The sequence below is a fragment of the Podarcis muralis genome, chromosome 8 (genome assembly GCF_964188315.1).
Source record: "Podarcis muralis chromosome 8, rPodMur119.hap1.1, whole genome shotgun sequence".
Classification (NCBI taxonomy): domain Eukaryota; kingdom Metazoa; phylum Chordata; class Lepidosauria; order Squamata; family Lacertidae; genus Podarcis; species Podarcis muralis.
Genome location: NC_135662.1, coordinates 16,807,471 through 16,825,932, shown reverse-complemented (window position 1 = coordinate 16,825,932; position 18,462 = coordinate 16,807,471).

Sequence of the window (18,462 nt, the reverse complement as noted above, 5' to 3'; positions counted from 1 at the left end):
ACCTTCCAGAGCAGGAGAAAACAAGCTTGCTCCATCTTCCATGTGACAGCACTTTAGATACTTGAAGGTGGCTATCATATCTCCTCTCTGTCTCCTCTTTTCCAAGCTAAACATACCCAGCTTCCAGACACTTCATCATCTTGGTTTGACTATTTTGCGCAGGTTATTTTCTTCCCCTTTCCTATATAACACGATACACCTGAAAACAAAGAAACTATGCTTCTTGCTTCGGAAATATTGTTTTTGCCTGTATATAAATTTGATTCATCAACCAAGACCAATGGTTTGGGTGCTAAAACCAATACAGTGGTACCTCGGCGTAAGAACTTAATTCGTTCTGGAGGTCCGTTCTTCACCTGAAACTGTTCTTAACCTGAGGTACCACTTTAGCTAATGGGGCCTCCCGCTGCCGCCACGTGATTTCTGTTCTCATCCTGAAGCAAAGTTCTTAACCTGAGGTACTGTTTCTGGGTTAGCGGAGTCTGTAACCTGAAGAGTCTGTAACCCGAGGTGCCACTGTACTTTGGACCATAACCAGATGCCTGTGAAGAGAAAGACTCCTCTCATTTGCATCTGGGAGCTGCTACTAAGATCCATCTGAGGATTCCTCTGGCAAAATGAATTAAGGGAATTTTCACCATATACCTCTGATCTCTGCAAGCCCCAGCCCCATGTCTCATGCTGTCCTATGAGGTCCCCTGACCCTCCAAAGCAAAGGACATGAGGTGCTGCAGTTAGAAGGGAAATCGGTGGAAGTCATTCCACCTTCTGATGAAGAGAATGTCCCATGAGTAGAACTGAACCAGCAGAACCCTAGATAGGATCCAAGTCCTTATAATCAATTAATTAAAATGCACCCAGGCAGATGGGCGGGGTACTATTATTATTATTATTATTATTATTATTATTATTATTATTATTTAATTGGTTGCTGTCCTAGGGTTGTCTCCAACAAAGGTCTACTCAGAAGAAAGAGACCCTTTGAAACTAATGGATCTAATTTAATCATGCCCATTCATGTTGATAGGTCTGCAATGAGTATGACTAACATACTCTAGAAACCCCTAGATATTAACAAAAAGTAGATAATTTATGAGTGTGTGTGCCTCGGAGCTCAGGAGAAAATCCCTTAGGATTAGAAAGCAAGAAGCACATTTCTGGGGGAAAGGAAAATAAAGCGAAAGGACGCAGTAGGAATATCCCGAGCATAGCCACACTTGCAATCTAGTTGAAAGGATCAAAGGGAGGAATAGTTTTAACTTGCCAGGCCTTTCTAGGCTGCAAAAGCATCCTTTGTTAGCATTCTCTGAGGATTGTGGGGAGAGGGGCATGGTATTCAAGAGGGACACATCCTTTCGCTGAGGCCTGAAAAAGCACTGCAGAAAGTTGCCCCTCTAGCAACAGATGTCTAAATCCATGAAAAAGAACTGTTGGCAGATAAGGATGAAGTTTGGACAATGAGAAGCAAAATGGCAGGTTGTCACAAGCGAGCAGTTCCCTGGCTGCCAAGGCCATCCCGAATTCTGAAGAGAGGCTCTCGTGCCCGAGCCAATCTTGTTGTTTTGTCAACGTGTCATCCGAGAGAGATTCAGATCAGCTGCTCGTCTTGCTGAATAATAATAATAATAAAAGGAGAGAGAGGGAGAAAGTGCACTTCAAAGCCAAACAATAGAGATAAACAAATATGCTAACATGAGTTTCCCCACTTCCCTTGACAGAACGGTTCCTGGAAAATTCTGCACATCAGTACAACTGTATTAAATAAAGCAAGGGTGGGACTCTGGCAGCTCATAAGCTGGATCCAGCCTCCGAGGCAATTGCATTTGGCTCTTGGTAACCCCACCAAGTTATGGCAAATATATACAGTATTTTTTGCTCTATAAGACTCACTTTTTCCCTCCTAAAAAGTAAGGGGAAATGTGTGTGTGTCTTATGGAGCGAATGCAGGCTGCGCAGCTATCCCAGAAGCCAGAACAGCAAGAGGGATTGCTGCTTTCACTGCACAGTGATCCCTCTTGCTGTTCTGGCTTCTGAGATTCAGAATATTTTTTTCTTGTTTTCCTCCTCCGAAAACTAGGTGCGTCTTGTGGTCTGGTGCATCTTATAGAGCGAAAAACACCGTATTTCAAGTTTGTAAGACACATAGCACTTCAAAGCTACGTCTCTCGTTTAATTTTTTTAATGTAATATTCTTATGACATTGATAACAACTCACCTTTCTCCCATCACAGAACCCAGAGAGGTGTAGTTTCTAGTTAACACCCCGCCCCCTGCTCTTCCAGGTTGTTGGTATCCATCTGTCTCGAGAGACAATGGAGTGCCCCTCCAGGGGTGAAGTCAAATCGATGGAGAATCACAACGACTGTTGAGACTGCAGAAATCGGCAACTCGTAACTGTTGCCTCTGGTGTGGTTTTTGCTGCATTAGCAACACCGAAGTGATCTCTCTGGGGCGCAAGCCTGCGCAGTGTGTATGGAAGTCCTGGGCTGCCGAGACGACAAGACTCCACTCTCTGCCTCGCTGATGTGGTCCAAAGGAAAGCAGAGCAATGCGTATGGCACCAGCTTGGCTGCAGGAATTGCTGGAAGGAGTCGTACAAGACACCATCCAACTGCCTTAGGGACTCCACTCTGGATTTGTGTAGGGTTTATTCCTTAGCCTTTTTGAAATATACTCAGAGTCGAGAGTGGATTTCGTGCTCTTTATTCAGATCATAGTAGTGAGAAGGAATGGAAGTTTCCCCAGAATGTCTGCTTTATATACATTATTTACACAATGGGCCCCACGTGATTGGCTAATTCCGGGATTCTCCTGTAGGCCAATCAGGTTGCAGATTCACTTCCACCTGGAGCTGGATTGGGTGGCTCCTGTGGCCCAATCAGACTGCTGCATTCTGGGTCCTATTGTTCTAGGAGCAATCAGACTGCTGCATTTTGGATCCTATTCAACTCAGTACATAAACTTTTCTTCTCTCAAAGGTGTCCCACAAGGCAGCAGGTACATATTTTTCCTTGGGCTTTACTCCCGAAGCCTTTTTAATGAGTGAATATAGCCACAAGGGCAGTGGAGGTTTGGGACCAGAGTTTTCCTTCTTCCAGGCACAGATATTCAAACGATACCACAAATGCTTTTACAGGATGTTGTTGTTAATAGTTGTAGCAGTTTTCATATTAAAAATATAGTGCTGTTTATAAAGTGGCACTTTGCACATGCCCCAAAGAATCCTGTGATTTGTTCCTCCCCACTTTTCTCTCTAAAATCATGCTCATTCCATCGGCAGGAATCATGATCCCAGGCTCGTTTTGTCAGCTTTCTCGAAAGACCAGTTCCATCAGACACTTCCCATCCCTGAAGTCTTTCTGAACTGCTATTTAAGAACAGGTGCCTGAGTTTGCTTTTTTCCTCTTCCCTCCCCGTTCCTTGCCCCTTGTGTGTCTTTTTTAAAAAGATTGCAAGCCTGTGGGCAGAGACTGTCCTGTTTTAACTACAGTGGTACCTCAGATTAAGTACTTAATTTGTTCCGGAGGTCCGTACTTAACCTGAAACTGTTCTTAACCTGAAGCACCACTTTAGCTAATGGGGCCTCCCGCTGCCACCACACGATTTCTGTTCTCATCCTGAGGTAAAGTTTTTAACCCGATGTACTATTTCTGGGTTAGCAGAGTCTGTAACCTGAAGCGTATGTAACCTGAGGTACTACTGTAAACATTTGTGAGGAACTCTGGGAGCCTTTTTGGCTGAAGAGTATGGTGATAATGCTTCAGACAAACAACTGAATATCACTGGAAATGTATTCTGTTCACCCTCAGAGGCACTGCTCTCCCAGTCATTTTAAAATATTAAATCTGTTGCTGCCCTCTGAAGGAGATGATGCTCTGCACGTAAGATGCCAGAATTTGGGCGGACAAAAGTTAACAAGCCAAAGAAAGGTTCCAATTCAGTTGGCAGCTTCGTTGCCGTTGATCAACTCTTTTTTCTCTCCTTGTTTTCTGAATTACTCTGAACTTTTAAGTCAGGAAGCCAAAAAAAGGAATCACGAGAAATAATAATCTGCTAAAATGAAAAATGATACAGTCTGAGAAAGAGATTTAGGACTGGGGTGGAGGGGGGAAATCTATAAAGTCAATGATGATTCAGAAGTGCTGGGAGGGGGGAACTGCTGAGCCTTACAACTTTGGAGGGTGATGAATTGGAAATTTGGCAGCATGCATCACACGGCGTTTCAAAATGGTTGTCTGAATCCCAATTCCCTCTGCCTCCTGCCTTTTCGCTGAAATTGCCTGTCAGCAGTAGGCACCTGCAAACTGACAGCGGGGCTTACTTCTGAGTAAACATGCATAGGATTGCGCTGGGAATCCACAGCCAGACTTTCCTAAAAGAGTCCTGCGTGCGCAGGCTATAAAGTGTCTTACCAGATCCGCTTGCTAAATGAATTACAAGCTTCTTTGCGGTTGATTCATTTTTGCCCGGAGGCTACCGGAGATCATCCCCACAAAAGGCAATTTGCAACAAATGGTAAAATCTAGCCAAGATTTTCCTGAGTAAAAAAGCTGAAGGGGCTCAACACTGTCAGAGTTCTCCGGTAGCTGCCAGCTTTTATAGAAGACTGGTGGGGCTCAGCTAGTTCATCACGCTAAACTGGAATAGAAGTACTGGCAGAAGCATCAGCAGAAAAGCGAGGTGCAGATTGATTTTGTAGCTAAAGATACAGTCGTACCTTGGATCTCAAATGCCTTGGCTCCCGAACAAATCAGCTCCCAAACGATTAAAGCCCGGAAGTGAATGTTCCAGTTTTTGAACGTTCTTCTGTAAACCAAACATTCAACGGGGCTTCCGATTGGCTGCAGGAGCTTCCTGCAGCCAATCAGAAGCCGCACTTTGGTTTCGTTTTGGAACGTTTTGGAAGTCAAATGGACTTCCGGAACAGATTCTGTTTGACTTCCAAGGTATGACTGTATAGGTAAAGTGCCCACAGATGGTTAAGTCCCGTCAAACTTGACTATGGGGTGGGGTGCTCATCTCGCTTCAGGCGAAGGGAGCCAGTGTTGGTCCTCAGACAGCTTTCTGGGTCATGTGGCCAGCATGACTAAACCGCTGCTGGTGCAACGGGACACCGTGACGAGTGCCAGAGCACATGGAAACGCCATTTACCTGCCTGCCACAGCGGTACCTATTTATCTACTCATGCTGGTGTGCTTTCAAACTGCCAGGCTGGCAGGAGCTGGGACAGAGCAACGGGAGCTCACCCCATCACGCGGACTTGAACTGCTGACCTTTCGATCGACAAGTCCAAGAGGCTCAGTAGTTTAGACCACAGAGCCACCTGCTCCCTATAGCTAAAGATATATTAGTAGTGTTACTAGATATAGTATTACAGTGGTACCTCAGGTTACATATGCTTCAGGTTACATACGCTTCAGGTTACAGACTCCACTAACCCAGAAATAGTGCTTCAGGTTAAGAACTTTGCTTCAGGATGAGAACAGAAATCGGGCTCCGGCGGCACAGCGGCAGCAGGAGGCCCCATTAGCTAAAGTGGTGATTCAGGTTAAGAACAGTTTCAGGTTAAGAACAGACCTCTGGAACGAATTAAGTACTTAACCTGAGGTACCACTGTATTGCTAGATATTACATGGCTGCTTACTGCATGCTTGCTTTTCAGCATTGTATCATAAGCAGCTTCCAGAGGGTTTCTTAGAGGCCAAAATGGAGGGACAGAAATAAATAATAATAATAAAAACAGGGCTGCAATGTTTGGTTGAATAATCTAATGGTTTAATCAATTGAAAGCTGTTTGAAAAATTAAAACATGCTTTCAATTAATTCAACAGCATTTCTGCCAAAGAAAAAATTGTTAATTACTTTTAGTAGAAGTGGTTACAAAAATTGCAGCTTGTGGGTACCATTTTGAAATAGGTAATGCCTGATTTAACTGTGGGTTCATTCACACTTATGTTTAGCCCCATGTTTTCTAGGCACAGGATAGGCCTGCACTTTCCTGATCTGTGTCTGGGTGTTTTTTCTTAAGCCCCACTGCTTTCCCCAGGAAACCTGCTCTTTAATGCTGAACTGGAACAAACAGCAAGTGAGGTTTTTTGCGGCTTGCTGTTTGTGCCAAACTTTCTTTGATTGGATAACAGCCCTAAAAATTAACAGATGTGGTGAAATAAAATAGGAAATGAGGCATTTGCACCAAAGAATGGTTTCCTCACCCCTTAAGTTGATTTTGCTGATGACTAATATCATTTTAAACCATATACCAATGACATGGGGTATGACAGCAGGTCAGTGTAGATGGACTCTCCACACCCTAACTTCCACCAAAAGACTGATATTGATTCATTGGAAAGATAATACCATGACCCTCTTTGAGCAATGGGTGGAAGATATGAAAACTCTCACAAGATATAAACAGACTGCTTTTAGACCAGGTATAGGCAAACTCGGCCCTCCAGATGTTTTGGGATTGCAACGCCCATTATCCCTAGCTAACAGGACCAGTGGTCAGGGATTATGGGAGTTGTAGTCCCAAAACATCTGGAGGGCCGAGTTTGCCTATGCCTGTTTTAGACACTGATTGTGCATGGATAGCGGGTGGCACTGTGGCTTAAACCACAGAGCCTAGGGCTTGCCGATCAGAAGGTCGGTGGTTCGAATCCCCGTGACGGGTTGAGCTCCTGTTGCTCGGTCCCTGCTCCTGCCAACCTAGCAGTTCGAAAGCACGTCAAAGTGCAAGTAGATAAATAGGTACCGCTCCGGCGGGAAGGTAAATGGCGTATAAATACAATGATATTTGGGATGCATTCATAAAAATGCATTTATAAAAAATCTCAATGCCCTGTTAGTAATTTTACATTAGTTGGGATAACTGTCTAAATATATATATATTTAAAAAATTAAAAATTGTCCAGTAGCACCTTAGAGACCAACTACGTTTGTTCTTGGTATAAGCTTTCGTGTGAAATCTGAAGAAGTATCTAAAGAAGTGTGCATGCACACGAAAGCTTATACCAATAATAAACGTAGTTGGTCTCTAAGGTACTGCTGGACAATTTTTTAATTTTTTTAAAAAATATTTTGACTGCATCAGACCAACACGGCTACCTACCTTAATTTAGAAAAACTGTATTACTTATATGCCTATATTTCATTTTGTATCACTGTTTTATATATATATTTTTTCTTTTCTGTTGTTTCTTTTCTCATTGAAAATATTCAATAACACACACACACACACATATATATATAGAGAGAGTTTTTATTATGCTGTGGACGCATAGCTCTGTGGCTGCTCTGAAAGAACTGCATATTTCAGACCTCCATCTCCTACTTGGCCTAAGTATTCTGCGCCGCTTCTAAGGTTCCAGTGGGAAAGAGGAAAATAAATTCTTTCTCACAAGAACTGGTCAACAAAGCTGTCAAATCATAACTCTCATAGCTACGGTTCTTTACAGCGGCCCTCCTTGCTTATTGCATTTATTGCATTTTTATCCTGTCCTCTTCCCAAGGGAGTTGAGCTGATGTATGATGGCTCCCTCGCTCCCATTTCTGGAGCTTCCCGCGCCAGGACTCTGTGCAGTACTTTAAGATGAGAGAAAGTGCCTGGTCCAAGAATCACAGAGTTGGAAGGGGTCCCGAGGATCATCTAGTCCAACCCCCTTCAATGCAGGACTATGTAGGGGATCAGGCCTGCAATCTTGGTATTATCAACACCACACTCTAATCAACTGAGCTAATGAACTCCATGGCTGAACCTCTCCAGTCTAAGTTCACTGCTAGGCTACAATGGAAACAACCCCAAAGATCAGTACATAGACTTTAATATTCTCTTTGCAGCTGTGGTAGGTGTGATTGCAGCCGATTTCCTGCTAGATGACAGCAGCTCCGAGTTATTTTTGGGTGGGTTGTTGTTGTTGTTTAGTCGTTTAGTGGTGTCCGACTCTTTGTGACCCCATGGACCAGAGCACGCCAGGCACTTCTGTCTTCCACTGCCTCCCGCAGTGGGTTAAAGGTAAAGGTACCCCTGCCCGTACGGGCCAGTCTTGACAGACTCTGGGGTTGTGCGCCCAACTCACTCAAGAGGCCGGGGGCCAGCGCTGTCTGGAGACACTTCCGGGTCACGTGGCCAGCGTGACAAAGCTGCATCTGGCGAGCCAGCGCAGCACACGGAAACGCCGTTTACCTTCCTGCCAGTAAGCGGTCCCTATTTATCTACTTGCACCCGGGGGTGCTTTCGAACTGCTAGGTTGGCAGGTGCTGGGACCGAGCAGCGGGAGCGCACCCCACCGCGGGGATTCGAACCGCTGACCTTTCGATTGGCAAGCCCTAGGCGCTGAGGCTTTTACCCACAGCGCCACCCGCATCCCATGGGTGGGTTAGAAAGCCCTTAATGAAATCTACAAGCTCTACCCTCTGTCCTTTCAAAAACGGAATCAAATCATGGCTTCCCCAAAGCATTTCTTAAAGCATGTGGCAGGGGTCAAAAGCACACAGGATGAGGTGGCTGGATCAGGCCCATGGCTCACCTAGTCCAGCATCCCATTCTCACAGTGGCCAATGATATTCCTGTGGGAAACCAGCAAGCACGACACAATCACAACAGCACTCCTCCCATTCTGTGGCTTCCAGCACTGAGTCAGAGGGAGGGGGTTGTGCCCCCTCTTCCTGTAATTTGAGCAGTGAATGATGCTGTTGTGTGCATTTCCAAGCACAATTCAAAGTGTTGGTGCTGACCTTTAAAGCCCTAAACGGCCTCAGCCCTGTATACCTGAAGGAGCGTCTCCACCCCGTCGTTCTGCCCAGACACTGAGGTCCAGCTCTGAGGGCCTTCTGGTGATTCCCCCCCTGCAAGAAGTGAGGTTACAGGGAAACAGGCAGAGGGCCTTCTCGGTAGTGGCACCTAACCTGTGGAACATCCTCCCATCAGTTGTCAAGGAAATAAACAACTACCTGACTTTTGGGAGACATCTGAAGGCAGCCCTGTTTGGGGAGGTTTTTAATATTTGATGTTTTATCGTGTTTTTAATATTCTGTTGAAAGCTGCCCAGAGTGGCTGGGGAAAGCATGCCAGATGGGCAGGGAAAGAGAAAGCAAGCAAGCAAGCAAGATTATTATTATGTTCTGCCTACCTAGCAACAAGTAGATTTCATTTACTGCTCATCCCACTTTTTGAAGTGGTGAGGGGTTTTCGGAGTGCAGCGGTTACCAAGGTTTGGTTCCCTTTGAAGGAGGCCACTGGAGTACAGTGGTACCTCGGGTTAAGTACTTAATTCGTTCCAGAGGTCCGTTCTTAACCTGAAACTGTTCTTTACCTGAAGCACCACTTTAGCTAATGGGGCCTCCCGCTGCTGCCGCGCCATCGGAGCACGATGTCTGTTCTCATCCTGAAGCAAAGTTCTTAACCCTAGGTACTATTTCTGGGCTAGCGGAGTCTGTAACCTGAAGCGTCTGTAACCTGAAGCGTCTGTAACCCGAGGTACCACTGTATTACTGTTGTTGTTTTGTAGTTGTTGTTTTTTCATCTATAAAATATTTATTGGAATTTTTTAAACAACAAGAATAACATCAAACACATAAGAAACAAAAAAAATCAAAGTAAGATTATAAGAAAAAGTAAGAATATAGAAAGAAAATACAGATAAAATAAAAATATTCATAAATCATATTTTCATAAACTTTGGACTTCCTCACATCACCCTTCCCTGCATTCCCAACCATGTAGTTATATGCAGCAATTTGTTACCTTACTTCCAATTCTTATTTTATAAATCTCAAATATTCAATTTCAGCTTTAGAATATATTGGTCATAAATTAAACTGCTTATATTGAACAAAATATTGCTTCAAATTTCAACATTACCTTAGACATCACATATTCTCATATATCTTACAATAATTTTACTGCTGCCGTGTTTCTTTCAATCGTGCATTCTCCTAGCATTCATACAATTTGTAGTATTTTTGTAAATAATCTTTAAATTTTTTCCAATCCTCTTCCACCGTCTCTTCTCCCAGGTCTCGAATTCTGCCAGTCATTTCAGCCAGTTCCATGTAGTCTATCAGTTGCGTCTGCCATTCTTCCAGAGTGGGCAAATCCTGTGTCTTCCAGTGCTTTGCGATGAGTATTCTTGCTGCTGTTGTTGCGTACATAAAGAAAGTTCTATCCCTCTTGAGCAACCCTTGGCCGACAATGCCCAGAAGGAAGGCCTCTGGTTTCTTAAGGAAGGTATATTTAAATACCTTTTTAAATTCATTATAAATCATTTCCCAGAAAGCCTTAACCCTTGGGCACGTCCACCAAAGGTGAAAGAATGTTCCTTCAGCTTCTTTACATTTCCAGCATTTGTTATCGGGCAAGTGATATATTTTTGCCAGCTTGACTGGGGTCATGTACCACCTATATATCATTTTCATAATGTTTTCTTTCAAGGCATTACATGCCGTGAACCTCACTCCGGTGGTCCATAACTTTTCCCAGTCAGGAAACATAATATTATACCCAATGTCCTGTGCCCATTTTATCATAGCTGATTTGACAGTTTCATCCTGCGTATTCCATTTCAACAGCAAGTTATACATTTTAGAAAGTACCTTGGTCTTAGGTTCTAACAGTTCTGTTTCTAATTTCGATTTTTCCACCTGGAAACCTGTTTTTTTTGTCCAAGTTAAAGATCTCCTTGATCTGAGCATAATGTAACCAATCTCGCACTTTACCCTTTAATTTCTCAAAACTCTGCAATCTCCAAGTATCACCTTCTTTTTCTATTATCTCCCAATATTTCGGCCTGTAGTTGTTGTTTTTGACAATACAGTGGTACCTCGGTTTCAGAACAGTCCAGTTTAAGAACGATTCAGTTTACAAACTCCGTAAACCCGGAAATAGTGTCCCGGTTTGAGAACTTTACCTCGGTTTAAGAACGGAATCTGAATGGTGGAAGGGCACCGGCGGCAGGAGGCTTCATTAGGGAAAGCGCACCTCGGTTTAAGAATGATTTTTGTTTAAGAACGGACTTCCAGAATGGATTCGGTTCATCAACCAAGGTACCACTGTATTCAAGTTTTTTTCAGGTCGAGCATAGGGGGAGGCATATCTCCGCGCTCCAACGGACAGCCAAACCCACTTGCCCATAGTAGATCTTCAGAGAGAGAGAGAGAGAGAGAGAGAGAGAGAGAGAGTCGACCCAACACCCAAAATACTGTTGGCTTACAGGGTCCAAGCTCAGTCCTCTTTCTTGGGGAGTTTGAAAGTATGGAGAGATATGCACACAAGCTCCACTCTCAATATCCTGACATGTCTCTGATCTGCTTTAGATATCCCTGTCTTGAAAGGGAAGGTCTGGAGGGGTGTTTGTCTTGCAAACATGGTTAACTGAGCATGCTCAGATTTCTCCCTGTGTCTGGGAACTCTGCCTAGGGCTTTGGTCTCCCTCGGAACCCACAGATATTGTTCTATTCACATAGAGACCCCTAGATTGCTAGCTTATTCCTAGCTATATGTGGTGGAGAGAAAGATATTCCCCTTGTTTGCAGGCACCATCTGCCTAAGGAAGGTCATCTAACCATTTGTACCCATGGAAGCACATCAATGGAGCACCCTGGGCTACTGACATTCATTTTCCAAGTTCAGGATTTCGACCAGGCAACCCAGAGTGATAGACCTCTGTTCACCAAAACCCATAGCATTATTTGATCATTCTGGGGGTGCTAATTGAGAAAATTGCACTGGGGGACCATTAACCCCATCGCCCAGTTCCATATCACAGATCTTATTCTCTCTCACACACACACCCCATCCCAGCTATTCACTTTTGATCGTTCACTGCTGGAGATCTATCACAGACCTCTTGACATCATGGTCACACCTAGCTGGGTCCTGAGATACTGTATTTGCGGTAGAGGTCATCCACCTGACATGGATAGGAAGACCCCCCCCCCTGCCCCCCTCAGCTTTGGACAGAGACTGGTCTGAAGCCACCGAGACATCAGGATTCCTTTGCAGCACAGAACCACCAGATAATCCTTGGAGGAATCAAACCACAAAATCCTCCCCGTCTTTCATGCAATTGAGAGATTTGGCTTGGAAATGTAACCTCAAAGTAGCCATCATGTGATGTTTCTTTAAAAAAATAAACGCCTTGACCCCTAGACTGAGGTTGTCTTCCTTGAGTGGCCTTGGCTAAGCCGTTAATTCTCTCCCAGGCCTGGAGTTATTAGTCATCAGACAAAAGCTGCAGAAAGACCCCTTCCCATGCCCTTCTTTATTACTGTGCATTAGCTAAGAAATATGCTTCTCCCAGGGATGGAAACAGCATCACTGTGTACATTTTTTAAACGATTCAGTACTTTAGGAATTCTGAGAGGAATTTGAAGAGGGGTTGGCGCGGAGGTCAGGCCCACGGCCAGATATTTTGAGATCTGTTCCTCATTTTGTAAGAGTGAACTAAAAGCAACGCTGAATGGGACTGGCTTCCCGCCTTTGCATCCCCTTCTCACTCTCTATGCCAGGCCATGTTTCCATGATTCTATGGCCCGTGGTATCAAGCAGAGCTTATCCATTCCTTTTATTTGCATGCCACTTTACCACACAGGGGGACGCAGGTGGCGCTGTGGGTTAAACCACAGAGCCTAGGACTTGCCGATCAGAAGGTTGGCGGTTTGAATCCCCGCGACGGGGTGAGCTCCCATTGTTTGGTCCCTGCTCCTGCCATCCTAGCAGTTTGAAAGCACGTCAAAGTGCAAGTAGATAAATAGGTAAGGTAAAGGCGGGAAGGTAAACGGCATTTCCGTGCGCTGCTCTGGTTTGCCAGAAGCGGCTTAGTCATGCTGGCCACATGACCTGGAAGATGTAAGCCGGCTCCCTTGGCCAATAAAGCGAGATGAGCGCCACAACCCCAGAGTCGGTCACGACTGGACCTAATGGTAAGGGGTCCCTTTACCTTTACCTTACCACACAGGAGGGGGGGAATGTTCAAAGAAAACAGGAATGTGTTTCAAAACCAAACACTGCAAAAACCATTTTAGAACAACACAGTAAAACAACACAACAGCAAATCTAATAACATACAAAAACATTTCAGTACAGTGGTACCTTGGGTTAAGAACTTAATTCCTTCTGGAGGTCCGTTCTTAATCTGAGGTACCACTTTAGCTAATGGGGCCTCCCAGCACCGCCATGCAATTTCTGTTCTCATCCTGAAGCAAAGTTCTTAACCTGAGGTACTATTTCTTGGCTAGTGGAGTCTGTAACCTGAAGCGTCTGTAACCTGAAGCATCTGTAACCAGAGGTACCACTGTACTATAAATATAACAAGATTATGTAAACAACATCCAGCGTCCAACAGCAAAAATAACAAGGCAGGTTTGCAGTTTTGTCTTCATCCTGGAAGAACACAACACCCAGTGTTGTTCACAGTCCCTCTTCCAAGAGTGGAGGGATCTCTGGTGTCCTGCATCCTAATAATCAAACTTTAAAAAGGCACCAATTGCAGCTTCTGAGGCTCCAAGGCACACTGGGATCCTAAGGTGAGGTTGGGGACTTTAACTGGTAGGGAGCTACAACCCTCTGTTGTAGCCTCGAATCAGTTCTGCATTTTGCACTGCGGGGAGGGATGCTCCTATTTGCTCCAGTGGTGGTTGAGGAAGTGGGGGAGAGAGGCTTGCTCCCAGTTGCCAGAACTCCTGGCTTGAGACTCCTTGCACGCACATCCCTTCAAGTATGTTGACTTCCTGACCATTGGCCACCAGCCTTGTAGAAAGATGAGTGGCTTCTCTGATGAGAAGGCATTGCCTGGTTATTTCCCCCTCCAGCTGAAACATGAAGCGATGCAGGAATAAAATGTGTTTTCGGCTTTGAAGGAAGAATCAATCTGCAGGGATGCGAGACACATACCGTATCAGTGAACTTTAAACATTCCAGATAAAATTAAAAACTCTTTCATCTCAACTATAGAAGTAACAACAGGACGCAGACTTTTTACCTTTAAGCTTGCTTTCAAGACCAAGACTTTGATTCTCTAAAGGCTGTAAAAAGAATTTTGCTGCATATATATCTATCCTTTAAATTTGATATTTATATATGCTTTTCATGTTACAGTAATTTGGTATCTGCATCTGTAAAATACAAGAAAGGTAAAGATGAAGGCTCTGTATTTCTAGAGATCACACATGAACAACTAAAGTTTCTCTGGAAGATAAACCCCATTGCATGTTATGGATAAAACAGCCTGTCCTATCAAGCCAATCTCCCTCTGCCAGGTGTGAACTGGAATATGTTATTTCTGTTGAGATCCTGAATTCAGGATACACCAACAGTTCCCTCTTCCCCGCCCCTTCCCTTTTGTGTTGTGGCTTTTTTAGATTGGACGCCTGATGTCAGGGATTGTGCTATTTTTATTGATCAGTTATCCACTGTGGGAACTTTTCTAGCTGAGTGGGATATAAATGTTTTCAATGAATTAATTAATGGGAAATGGTTCCTTATCCCCTTTTTGCTCTGGCACGAAGCCACATTTGGACACTAGCAAGAGCATGTGAACATTTGTTGTGAGTGCATCACACACATACCTCACAAAGATGTTTATCCAGACGAGTGTTCCCAAAATGCATTTTAGCATTTCAGAAAGGCCTGGAATTCAAATTTCAAAGACAACCATACAACATCCAGCTTGTGTCTACTGTGCTTCTTCTCCCGGGAGTTCAGGGTGATGTAGATGGGGATGTCTCATTTATTTAATCTGCAATACCCTGTGAGTGTAAGCTGAGGCGTCAAATGAGTTTCATGGCTCACCAAGAACTCGAGCCAAAGAATCTCTGCTCTGGGTTCAACAATCCATGGTCCACGCAACACACCTGTGTCTCCCAGATCAAACCTTGAACTCGCAGCCTTTTGCCCAGCATGTTTCTTAACAAACACACAAAGGACAGATGGGGCAGATGGAGAATAAAATTGACTTGCTCCAATTGTCTTGCTTTTTTTGTTTTTGTTTTAAATCGATTGCTTCTGTGCAAGACCCTGAAAGCAGGCAGGATGGCGGTGGGCCGGTTCCAACATGACCTCCGTATCGCAACGCATCCAGAGCGCTTCATTTGGAGAGAAAACGTGAGCCCTCTGGACCTTTGGCGCTAAAATATGAAGTGTAAATCTTATCAAAACGAAATTAAAAGATGCCTGCTTCTTGGGAGAAAAGCAATGACAAACCTAGACAGCATCTTAAAAAGCAGAGACATCACCCTGTCAATAAGGTCCGTATAGTTAAATCTATGGTTTCCCCAGTAGTGATGTATGGAAGTGAGAGCTGGACCATAAAGAAGGCTGATCGCCAAAGAACTGATGCTTTTGAATTATGCTGCTGGAGGAGACTCTTGAGAGTCCCATGGACTGCAAGAAGATCAAACCTCTCCATTCTGAAGGAAATCAGCCCTGAGTGCTCACGGGAAGGACAGATCCTAAAGCTGAGGCTCCAATACTTTGGCCACCTCATGAGAAGAGAAGACTCCCTGGAAAAGACCCTGATGCTGGGAAAGATGGAGGGCACAAGGAGAAGGGGACGACAGAGGACGAGATGGTTGGACAGTGTTCTCGAAGCTACCAGCATGAGTTTGACCAAACTGTGGGAGGCAGTGGAAGACAGGAGTGCTTGGCGTGCTCTGGTCCATGGGGTCACGCAGAGTCGGACACGACTAAACAACAACAAACCTTATCCTTTGAATTGAGTCAGAAAGTGATACCAAATTTATGAACACAGGTACAAGTAGGACTGCAGAAACGCAACGTTATCTGTTTTTAGAAGTGGCTGGAGGGGGTTGGGTTCTGCCATTCCATCAGATCTCACCTGGGTGAAGCTTAAATGTTCCCTGTTAGCCAAAATCTGAACTCCACAGCATCTGCAAGTATTAGCATGCCTATTCCACGCAATGCTGCTATTCAGCATCTGATACTCTCCTTGCTTTGCTAATAAGCATTTTTGCTTCTTCGATTTTTTTTTTAAATCTCAAATCTCTAATTACCATCTCCATTCTGGGGGGGGGGGGGGGGAATAGAACTTCTGTTCCTGAAGCTGATGAGCATGTGAAACTGCAGCAATGCCAGATTCCCCAGCCACATCAGCCAGCTTGAGCTGACAGATTTTAAGCTCTTGCTCATGTTACATTTGAAATATATATAAAACTTTTATCTGGTCTCCTGTCAGCTATTCTGCAAATGGCAACGGCTGGCAGGATTGACAGCTTGTAGCTAGACAGCTCCCTTTCTTCCTCCTCATGCAAAGTGCAGCAGACAGGCATTCCATATTGCTGCAGCATGAAAGCCAAAAATCCATCCAAAGGACATGGCATTTTGCGACTGGGTTGGGACAGTTCTGTGGGGAGGAATCCTAGGCAAACCAAAGTGCTGCTTATGAGACAATAATCCTTATTGTCATTGTCCCATACAGAACAACGAAACTGAAAAATCTATGTAAGACATTCAAAAACCAACAAGCCTGCTATCCCAGCCTGGTTAGTCCCCTAAAAACTCCGACACCCCATTTTTAAATACAATATACTCCCATAGAGACTCCTTATACTGCATTTAAAACCAAAATCACATTTGGATAGAAACTGTTTCTCAGGCGGCTAGTCCTAGTCTTTATAATCCTGTACCGTCTTCCAGAAGGCAGAAGCTAAAAGAGATCATTTCCGGGGTGCCCACTATCCTGCACACTATCTTGTGGTCCTCTGTCAAGGAGGTGGATGCATCTTCACTCCCAGACTTTGAAATGCTCCTCCATCAGGAAAAACGGCTAAGTAACAATGATTTTGTGCTATCCCTTTGCACATGCTGCAGGACAGGAGCAGTTAATGTGGTACCCTCCAGAGGTTGTTCCCATCAGTCCAGCCACCATGGCCAATGGTCAAGAATGATGAGAGCTGAGGACCACCAGATTGCCCAGTTTTGCTGAAACTGGTCTTCTCTGGAATATCAGAGCACTGAGCACTACGGCACAACTCTGTTGCTTCCTTCCCCCCTTGGGTTGTGGTTACAATTTCCAAGACTACCCTGAGTGTAGGTATTGGTTTCAAAGTTGTCGTCTAATGACTAATGAAAATAACACCCTGCTTCCCCACTAAGAATGAGAGTCCCCTTGCCTGTAGTTGTATACGGAGGGGGGAAAAGATATTTAGCTGTAGGGCAGTTATCAGAGTGTGGTCCTTAGCTATGCTGAAACTCAACTGAAATCGATAGGACCAGCTGTGTCCAGGCCTTCCTAGGGTTGCAGTCCTAGAGAGTAAGCAGTTTCTTCCCTCTGCATAACAGAACTGGATAGCTCCCAACACAGTGCAGGTCTTAGAAGGACAACGAAAAATTTAGATAATGGAGGTTTTGCCAGGGTAATATGTAACCCTAGAGACATCACCTTGCCGACAAAGGCCCGTATAGTTAAAGCTATGGTTTTTCCAGTAGTGATGTATGGAAGTGAGAGCTGGACCATAAAGAAGGCTGATCACCAAAGAATTGATGCTTTTGAATTATGGTGCTGGAGGAGACTCTTGAGAGTCCCATGGACTGCAAGAAGATCAAACCTCTCCATTCTTAAGGAAATCAGCCCTGAGTGCTCACTGGAAGGACAGATCCTGAAGCTGAGGCTCCAATACTTTGGCCACCTCATGAGAAGAGAAGACTCCCTGGAAAAGACCCTGATGTTGGGAAAGATGGAGGGCGCAATGAGAAGGGGACGACGGAGGACGAGATGGTGGGACAGTGTTCTTGAAGCTACCAGCATGAGTTTGACCAAACTGCGGGAGGCAGTGGAAGACAGGAGTGCCTGGTGTGCTCTGGTCCATGGGGTCACAAAGAGTCGGACACGACTAAACGACTAAACAACAAATATGTAACCAATCAATAAAAACAATATGTTTCTTTGTTACTGTGTTTTAGATTTGGCTAGAGAAGAGGGTAAAGCTAGGCTTGCCGTATTTCAAAAAGTCAAATTGCTGACACCCCCAAAGTTGTTGAGCTTCACCACAGATGGGATGGGAAGAGGTGTTGCTTTTACCTGCCTTGGTTTCTTAATTAATTTAAATTTAATGCTCCTTTATCCTACTTGCTTAAGGAGGTGGAGGAGTAAGAATGTGGGGCAGCCTCCCACCATTAGCCCCTCGAGTACCCTATTTTGCTGTGTGTACATCGCCGGCTGTCTGGCTGCGCTCATTCCCTTGCAGGAGGGGGACCCTCAAAGGCACCATCTGCCTTTGGCCAGGAAGGCAACTGCCAGCAGCAGTAGCATCTCTGGCCCTTTCCCATTGGCTGTGGATTTCAAGGAGGAAGACGGAAAATGTGGAAGCTTTCTCTGCCCTGAACTGCAGATGAGGGACACTTATTGTCAGGCGGCTGAGGAACCAACCCCCACGGCAGGTTGCCAGGAACAGGTAAGACAAGGAAAAGTCCTTACCATCTGTTTTTATTCCATATTTACAGAGAGAGGC